Source organism: Rattus norvegicus, chromosome 2 (genome assembly GCF_036323735.1).
Source record: "Rattus norvegicus strain BN/NHsdMcwi chromosome 2, GRCr8, whole genome shotgun sequence".
NCBI classification, from domain to species: Eukaryota; Metazoa; Chordata; class Mammalia; order Rodentia; family Muridae; genus Rattus; species Rattus norvegicus.
In genome coordinates this window covers 32,226,779-32,236,388 of record NC_086020.1, presented here as the reverse complement: position 1 = coordinate 32,236,388, position 9,610 = coordinate 32,226,779, and positions in this window count along the sequence as shown.

Sequence of the window (9,610 nt, the reverse complement as noted above, 5' to 3'; positions counted from 1 at the left end):
AAGAGAGCTGTGCGATGCTGGGATAGAGTGTGGAGACCCAGTTGTCTTTCTCTCCTGGAAAATCATCACCTATCGAAGCTCCCACTGTGGATTATAGTGGGGGTGGGGGTCCTCATGGCCCCTTCTCTTGTCTAGCGCTCGGGTTCCTCATGGCCCCTTCTCTTGTCTAGCGCTCGGGATGGACTTCGACACCGCTTTGAGTGATGAACGCTCTTGTAATTTGTGTTATCTTTGCCTGCTCTCTATGGGAATTGTGATCATAAGTTCACAGCATTCAGGCTGTGCCTTTGAACTTTGAGAAGAGGTAGGCTTTGTTCAGTGGGTCCAGGTGAAGCCAAAAGTCTGAACTTCTTGGGGCGGGGGCGCTAGAGAGGTTTGGGGTACTGGGGATAGAACCCAGGACAGTGTGCGTACTAGGTGAACACTCCACACTCAGGCACATCCTCAGCACTGCAGTGTGCTTCTAACCAGCCCCCAGGAATGACACAAAGGACACTTGTTGCCTAGACAAGTACTAAGGACTCCCAGAGCGGCGGCTCCCAGCGCGCGCCCAACTTCTGCTTCCTACGACTTACAAAAGACTCCACATCCCACGGCCCCGGGTTCCCAGTCAAGAAGAGAGCTTTGGTGAAAGTGCTCTTCTCTAAATTGCTCCTTTTCCAAGGAAATGCACGCCACTGTGCAGTCCGAATGCCGAGCAACTCCACATCCTTCCGATGGACCCTGAATAATCAGGAAGAGCCAATCAGGCTTCGACATGCTAATGAGTGTCCTTGGTAGCCTCTGAATAATTGATCAACAGAGCTGTTCAGTGTTTGCTGCTCAGGCCAACTCCGCTCATTATGGAAGATGATTCATTCAGTTTTAGGGAACATATTGTTCCAGGGTCTAATTCCACTTCCCTTGCTAGGGTTTTTTGTTTTGCTTTTTTCTTAAATAAAAAACCGTGCACCTGCGGAGCTCAGATGCAAGCAAGTGCACGTGGAATAGAAATGAGGGGATTCATCCGTGTTCCACAGCCCTCAGTGGTAGTAATTCCTCAGGGCCCTGCCAAGCTTTGGAAATGATTCCTTTCCTCAGAGAGGACAGAAGATAGAGATGTGTCAAGTCTTGGCTGGCTGGGGAGACTGCAAAAGCAAGCTGAATAGAAATTAGACCATCTTCCCCAATAAAGCTCACTCGTCACCGGGCTAGGCAAACCACCAGTATTAAATTGTATGCCTGTATTTCAGGGTGTGCATTTAGGAACTAATTTGGTGTGGCCAGTTTCTGTTAGTCACGTGCCCCTGAGTGCTTATGGAGACCCTGCAACCTGGAACTGAGAAGAATTTCATTTTGCTCTCAGTGCCTGATGCTTAAACAAGCTCCCATGGCTTGCCTAGAACCATTTTCCATCTCCCAGCATTGGCAACCTCTCTGTTTCTTCTTCCCACCTCTTCCTTTCAGTGAAATGTATCTGTGTGCGTGTGCAAGTGTGTGTGTGTGTGTGTGTGTGTGTGTGTGTGTGTGTGTGTGTTCTATAAAATCCAATAAAAACTAAGCCTGGTGCAGGGTGTCCCCGGGAGCAGTTGTCACAGTTAGCACAGTTGGCACCTGTGCAGTTCTAGCCTAGATGAAATCTTAGTGACAGGAGATGGTCACAGCCCAAGGTATGAAAACCTCTACTTTGCCCTTCAAGAATGAAAGAGATGAGCTGCCCAGCAAGCTCAATTCTGCCAAGTCCCAAGGACAAGCCCTGGAAAATATCATCTGTCCTTAGTCCTGGATCCTGCTCCAGTTCCCAGACACAAACGCAAGACAAGCCCAGTCCCAGAGGACAATCTGAAAGGGGAGGGCATGGAGCTGGACCCAGCAGGTTCTCTCTGGTCTCCAGCAAGGCGGTGGATGGAGCTGAGCTCTGGGTGGGTCTTCCTAAGAAGGCTAAAGCTCTCCACCAGACTGCAATATACTAGCTCCTAGGGAACCCTGGGATTCATGATGGTCAGCTCTGGTAGGGCCAAGCTTACCTACGAGAATACTGTCATCTTTCCTCACATGGATTCTTACGTCCATATCCCCAGACAGGAGGCAGCCTCAAGAATCTGCTTCAGTACATTGCTGCAAGCTCATCCAGCACAGGTGGAGCTGAGGAGCTAGAAGGTGACAATGATAAAGCCTTCTCCTTTCTCAGGCTCTTCCAGCAAGTGCCTCGGGCTGTGGAAGTTTGGCCCAGCTGGGCCCTTTCTCACGGCACTCCCTGATTTGCATTTGGAAGGCACAGTCTCTCTTTGTGTTCTGGCTGACTCTGGATATCCGAGTGACTGAGAATATTGGTGGAGGGAGACTCTTCATTCCCCCCACCCTCCATCAATGCTTTGAAGCCCCATGTTCACTTGAGAGCTGTCCTGTGCCCGACGTGGGCTGGACAAGGGGGAGGAGATAACATACTCTGGGTAGGGAGACCAACACCCTGCAATGCAAGGGGCCACTCCCCCACAACTCACTCAGCCCTGGGGTAAAGCAGAACTGCCTTGGCCACACAGAGAGAAGGCACTGCCCAGAACTTAGAAAAGTGGATTACAGGTGCCGGGGTGGAAAAGGACTTCCCTCGGAAGAGCAGGAATCACCCACCTGCTATCCAAGTCCCAGCCGAGCGCCCCCCACCCCCACCCCCACCCCCATCTTCCCTTCAGAGCGTTGCCTGGTGAGAACCCCCAGATGATATCAGGGTGGGACAGGATGAGCAAAGGCTACGTAGAGCTACCTAAAGGAACAAGGTATGAGGAGAGCCAATGACGGTCAAGAGGAGCATCTCCATGCATGGATGGCCCTGGGTGAAAAACGGATGCTGATGGGGGGAGCTTCCTAGACGGACACACGTCACAGGTGACAGAAGATTCAACAGACTCCTCGTGAAACCAAAGGTAGCCTTCATTACCAGAAATGGTCCTTCCAAGGCTCACCACATGGACCAGAAAACCACCTAGGGGGAGGCACGCTGATGCCCTCAGCCAGATGCAGTGATGCTGTGTGTCCCCCGTTAAGGTTTCTATTGCTCTGAGGAGACACCGTGACGAAGGCAACTCTTAGAAAGGAACTGGGGCTGGCTTACTGTTCAGAGGTTTACGCCATTATCGTCGTGGTGGGAAGCATGCCGGCATGCAGGCAGACATGGTGCTGGAGAAGGAGTTGAGAATTCTACATCCAAATCGACGGGCAGCCGGAAGAGGCAATGAGCCATTAGGCCTGGCTTGAGTTTATAAGACCTCAAACCCCTTAGTGACCCACCTCCTCCAACTAAAACCACTAAAACCACTCTAACGAGGCCACATCCCCAAATCATGCCACTCCCTGGGGACCTCTGGGGACCATTTTCATTCAAACCGCCACAGGGTACTTGGCCCTCCCTACCTGAATCTCTGCGCACTGCAGCAGTGAATGGTGGCCTAGCTCAGGCTCCTGCCCTGGCTCAGACAACTTTCATCCCAGAGCAGGGAGACAGAGCAGAGAGGCCAAGGCTGGAAGACTTGAGAGCAGAAACTCATGCCTGCTCTCTGTGGTACCTAGGGCAGCCTTAAGATCAGTTCTCAAATCCAGGAATTGCAGACTACAGCCTGGCTCTGCAGGAGAAGCATATGCAGAACCTGCAGTAATTCATATCAGCCCCAAACTTAGCTATGCTCACACTAACAACCGACCTCCTGGGCATGGTGGTGAGTGCCTGTAATACCAGGCAAACCGGAAGTTAAGCACAGAGGTGGAGAGCTGAAGGCCAAGCTGGGCTACATAGCAAGACCCTGCCTCAATAATAATAATAATAATAATAATAATAATAATAATAATAATAATAATTTAAAAAATTTAACAAACCAACTTAAATGCTCAGTAGTTCTTTCCCGAAGCCTATTCCCATTTCGTACCTAGCCCCTAAAGACACTTAAGTACCAATCAGAAGAGGAGACGAAGGCCTGATAGGAACGGATAATTAGAGGTGCTCACTGATTCCACATGCCACTGCTGCCCTCCAGGTTTTTTGGGGTTTTTTTGTTTGTTTGTTTGTTTGTTTTGTTTTGTTTTGTTTTTAAACAATAGCAGTTCTAAGGCAGTTGGAAATAACTGTTTTGGAGAACCTTAAGGAAATGACTAAAAATACCCTAAAATGTCGAGTGTTGGAGTGATTCACAGTTACAGTAAGCAGCAGTGAACAGTGCCCCTGGGATGTGGCCTTCGGTGTATCTGGAGCTCCTGTAGTCAGCCTGGGGCTCTGCTGGCTTATCACAGGGCTGCATCCCTGCTCTCCTATCTAATGCTACCCTTGGGGGGGGGGGGGTCGTTACCACGGAAAGCACTTAGTGCTGGCAGTGCAGAGCCAGGCTTTTTCAGTTTGAGACTAGCAGATGCACACTCCATATCTGTGGCCAGGCTTTGATGTAACTATGTTCAGGGATTTCCAATATCCATGCAACACACACGCTCACTCACACGCACGCACGCAAGCACGATGAAGACAAGCGCAGATTCTGAAGATAGATTTATTTCACGCTCAATTCTCATTCTGATGATGTGAGACATGAACCTGGGAAGTATTGAGGGCAATAGAATCTGCCTTCTCTTACCCCCCCCCACTTGTGCCGGTATGGCAACCTTATATGCAGATCAACAAGCAGAAATAAAGACAGAAGGTGGGCTTAAAAGTGCATCCTCTGTTCTAATAACAGACCAAAGGTCAACCCAAAGACACAGAACATTTATTTTAGGAAAACAATGCTTTGTACCTGTTTATATGGATGCATGTGTATGAAGGTTACGTACACCTATAAAGGTCAGAGGTCAACCACGTGTGTGACTCCCAAGGAGCCATTTGCCTTTTGAGACAGGATCTCTATTAAGATTTACCTGAGTAGTTAGGTTTGCTGGTCAGAAAATCCCAAGGACCTACTGGTCTCCATCTCCCCAGGGATGACAGTTATGTGACGACCACATCCAGTGTTTTCACCTGGGTTCCAGGGATCAAACTCTGATAGTTATGCTTGTCACTCAAGCACTTGATTGACCGAGCGATCTTCCCAGCTCCAAAATGTTATTTTGGGGTGTGTGCGTGTACGTGTACGTGTGCGTGTGCGTGAGTGCGTGCGTGCGTGCGTGTGTGTGTGTGTGTGTGTGTGTGTGTGTGTGTGTGTGTTGGGAGGGGGTATTTAAATGATATCTTTTGCAACCAAGCTGGACAAAATTCAGAAAGACCAAGTCGAAGAAAATCTACAAACAAATGAGTAGCTCCACTATGGTTTCATTGAGCTCAAGTTTAAAAACCAATTAACAGTAGAAGTTGTGGGAGTCTAGGGCAGGGAAAGACTGAATTCCCTAGAAAGGTCCATGCCAGGAATTCTGTGGAGTGATGAAGATGTCCCTCCTAATGTGGGTGGCGGAGACCTGGTTCAACAGACTCAGCACTGTACCGTGTGCGCCCCACCCTCCCACCACTGTGCACCCCACCCTCCCACTACTGTGCACCCCACCCTCCCACCACTGTGCTGTGTGCACCCCACCCTCCCAAGTAATCAGAACATTTTTCTCAAAACATTGCTAATCTGAAATTGACCAAGGTGGAAGGAACTTAAATATTTTAAACTGACACAATCAGATGTGGGTTTTGTTGTTAAATTTTTGTTTGTTTTGTTTTTAGTGCTGGGGTTTGAGCTCAGGCCCCCACATGCTAGGCAAGCACTTTATGGAAGAGTCATATCCCCAGCCACCACCCGCTGCGTTTTCCTCAAGCCCTCATGGGTTCTATTCTGAATTGATTAATACCATGATCATAATAAGTAGCTGGCATGATATACGCCTCTGATTCACCTATAGCAATGGTTCTCAATCTGTGTGTTGCTACCCCTTTGACGAACCTCTATCTCAAAAATATTTAATTACAATTCATAAAAGCAGTAAAATCACAGTTATGAAATAGCAACAAAAATGATTTTATGGCTGGGGTCACCACAAGAGGAACTGTGTTAAAGGGTTGCAACATTAGGAAGGCTGAGAAGCACTGACCTATAGCTAATTCCCTCAAGGTTTATGTTAGTTTTTACCACCGGGTTTGTACTGGCTAATTTTATGCCAACTTGATACAAGCTACAGTCATCTAAGAGAAGAAACCCAAATGGGAAATAAACACCTGGCTCTAGGGCATTTTCCTAAGTAGTGACCTAGGGTGTGGGCCCAGTCCTTATAGGAATGGTGTCACGCATGGGCTGGTGATCCTGGGTTCTACAGAAAGCCAGAAGGAACAAGCCAGTAAGCAACACTCTCCACCGCCCTCCTGCCTCCAGGTTCCCGCCCTGCTTGAGTTCCTGTCTTGACTTCCTTAACGAGGAACAGTGCTGTGGGAGCTCAAACTGAAGAAACCCTCTCCTCCCCAAGTTGCTTTTGGTCATGGGGTTTCATCACAGCAAGAGAAACTCCGACTGGGACACCACACCAAGCCTGAGTGAATCCTACGTTATAAAAACATGTCTCAAATGTTAAAGCTTGGTATGCCAAAAAAAAGTAACGGTTAACAGTTTAGTCCACAAAGTACTCATTGTACAATTTATGCATTTATTTATTCTCTGGGAGTGGAACCCAGGATTTGCACGCACTAGACAGTTCTCTACCATTGAACTTCAACCCCAAACCTCAAGTATTCTTTTTAATAAGATAAATTTCCCAATGCTTTTGTGCTATATTATCATAGTCTTCGGGGTGGGTGCGTCATGTCAAATTCTGACACGGAAAGTCAACCAAAACCCCCTCTCCTAGAGCTGACAGAGCCACCGCCTAAAAAGGTAGACACGGTTAAACATTAGAATATAATCTTCCCCACTTTTCCTATAGTCGCCTTCTAGACAGAACAAAAATAGCATTTATGCACGGCTATACAATGTGATCTGTTTATTTCATCACCCATGTTTATATTTATTTTTAAGATAGCCTCTCGCTTTGTAGCCAAAGCTGACCACAAACTCATGGCAATCCTCCTGCTTCAGACTCCCAAGTGCTGACTCATAGACTGGCCCAGCCCACACCACTCCCAATGCCTGGCATGATCCTCTACACGAAAATTGTGCATCGTCTCTACGCCTAGGATATTTTTTAAGCTTTCTGCACTACACACGTGTGTTTACTTAGTCAGCCCCGCCCCCTGCTGCACCTCCGCCTTTACAAACTATCTTCTTCTCAAAATGTTACAATTAACAGCCTCGTGTTTGGTTAAGTCATTTGAAATGACCATGTTTTTATACATGGAATGTGGTCGAATAGAAGTGAACGTGTGGTATCATAGGGTACACTTCCCTCTCTGTGACATGCGTTCCTTGAAGTGGGGTTACTGCTCAAAGGATAGATGCCCTTAAAAAAAAAAAACTCACTCCCCTGAAGAATACAGGTTTACCCTGCACATGTCCTACACAGTAAGGGAAGCTTTCATTCCTCTGAAATTTCAGCCCTCAGAGATTAGCTTTTCTTCCATTTGCACGAGAGAGAGAGAGAGAGAGAGAGAGAGAGAGAGAGAGAGAGAGAGGGAGAGGGAGAGGGAGAGGGAGAGGGAGAGAGAGAGAGAGAGAGAGAGAGAGAGAGAGAGAGAGAGAGAGAATATATCTGGTTTCGAAAGACTTGTATTGATAGCTCTCTTTACAGCAGGCAGAAATCAGCTCGTTTCCTGTCTTCAGATTTCTGATACTGAGCACACAGACAAGTGTTGTGCTTGCTCGAAGTGAACTTCATTGACTTCAGTCTTCTGTTTTCCGAATTTTAGTTGGCTGGGAAATCTGCTGGTCTCAGCCAGAAAGGGCAATCTCTCACGTGCCGTTCTTCAGCAAGGTGTCCTCTGTGTCACCATGTCGCCTGGCTACCAGCAGGGGGCCCTGGCAGTTCTGTGGGCTTCCAGACGGCCACCATTTTCTCTAATCCTAAACAAGCCTGTTTCTCCCCAGCACAGAGAGGCAATCGCTGGCTTCTGCTTAGGCAGACTAACTTACTGAATTAAAGTCATCTGGCTTCCACCACAGCAATTAGTATGCAAATTACCAGTATATTACCTGCCTAGTCATAAATTACGTTGACAAACTTAATATTCACAGATGCAACATACCAGTGTGGATAATTTTTACGGTTTCCAGGCATAGCAGACCCGAGCAATTCATCACCTTATTGAACCGTAACACATTAAATCAACAGTTGAGAAATTAAGCATTTTTTCAAAGCATTTTGTTATGCACTCATTTCTTTCAGCATGCAATAAGGCAGAACATTAAATATGTGGTGCGTCTCAGTAGACTAAATGGCCAGCGGATACATTTAAGCCTGAAATAGTTCTTTTGTAACAACAACCAAAAAAAAAAGTATCCACAGCAAAAGAAAATCTTTTCTGTGATGCAACCCATTGAGTCTTCTTCAAAGTCATTAGAACAAAATACTCTCTTTTCTAGTTCAGTTCCCAGAACCGTGAAAAACCACTAACCCCAATATATAGCTGACACGGACACTTCACTAATGAGAAGTGTCTGAGCCCAAGGGTTTGAGCTGTGCAGGCTGTAAGTAAGTCTTCATGGTAAAGCATCGTACATTGGTCATTAGCTCACCAAATTAATTGTACCTAACTTCATGGGCTTGGTCAGTTTTAAGTCAATAAACTTTCAGGTCTTTTTTACTAAACAAGGAAGTTAAAATAGAGAGAAACAAGTTCAAGTCTGCTCAAGACTGCAGCATTGATCTTCCACCATTCATCCAAGACGTAAACCGAATTCTTTGTCAGGTCGGTGACGTGACCCCTGACCCCAGACAGACTCAAAGGTGGTTAAAGATGCAGCCTGGACCCAGGCAGAGAGTTTCTGTCAGAGAGTTTCTGTCAGGGAGTTTCTGTCAGGGACGCTGTCAGACACTCTGCTAGTGTTTTGTCTACAAAGGCCTCCAAGGAGCTCAGGAGAGTCCAACATTCTTCCGTCCAAGTCCTGCCTGCACATTCCCACAAAATAAAACGGCCTTCGCTTTCAGATTCTCACACTGATGTGCTGTAAGTGATCAAAGGACGAGTTCGTTAATCATTTAAGCAAGGAAATCTGAGAGAGTTCACTAGCGCTGGCTCACAAGAATACTCTGAGAGACTCAATTTCTGAGGTGCGGACAAAGCTAACTACAAATCAGCCACACAGCTCATGTCTCATGTTGACTGTATTGACTTTGAGTTACACACACAATACTGTCTTTTGAACCAAACTACAATGCCCCCCCCCCCAAAGAGATGGGATAGAACTGTATTCTCCTGGGACACCCTGGGTCTGTGGTATCTCCTGTGTCCCACCCCCACACCCACCCTATCTAGGAATGTGGATCATCCCTACAAACTTGGAGAAGAGCCTGCCTGTTTGGGCCTGCCTTTCCCCTCGAGCTATCTCACACCTCCCTCAAGGGAGCTCACATCTTGAGAGGTAATAAATTATTTTCAAGAGTCTCTCCACAGAGCAGAGGCAAAGTGGGGAAAGAGGGGTCCCTGCAGCCCCTATGTGGCCCCCAAGAAAGTAGGTAACATTCAAACTTCCTCCCAGGGGAGGAGGCGCCATGCTGTGCAACCCAGAAGCGGGAAGACTGCAGAGCAGCA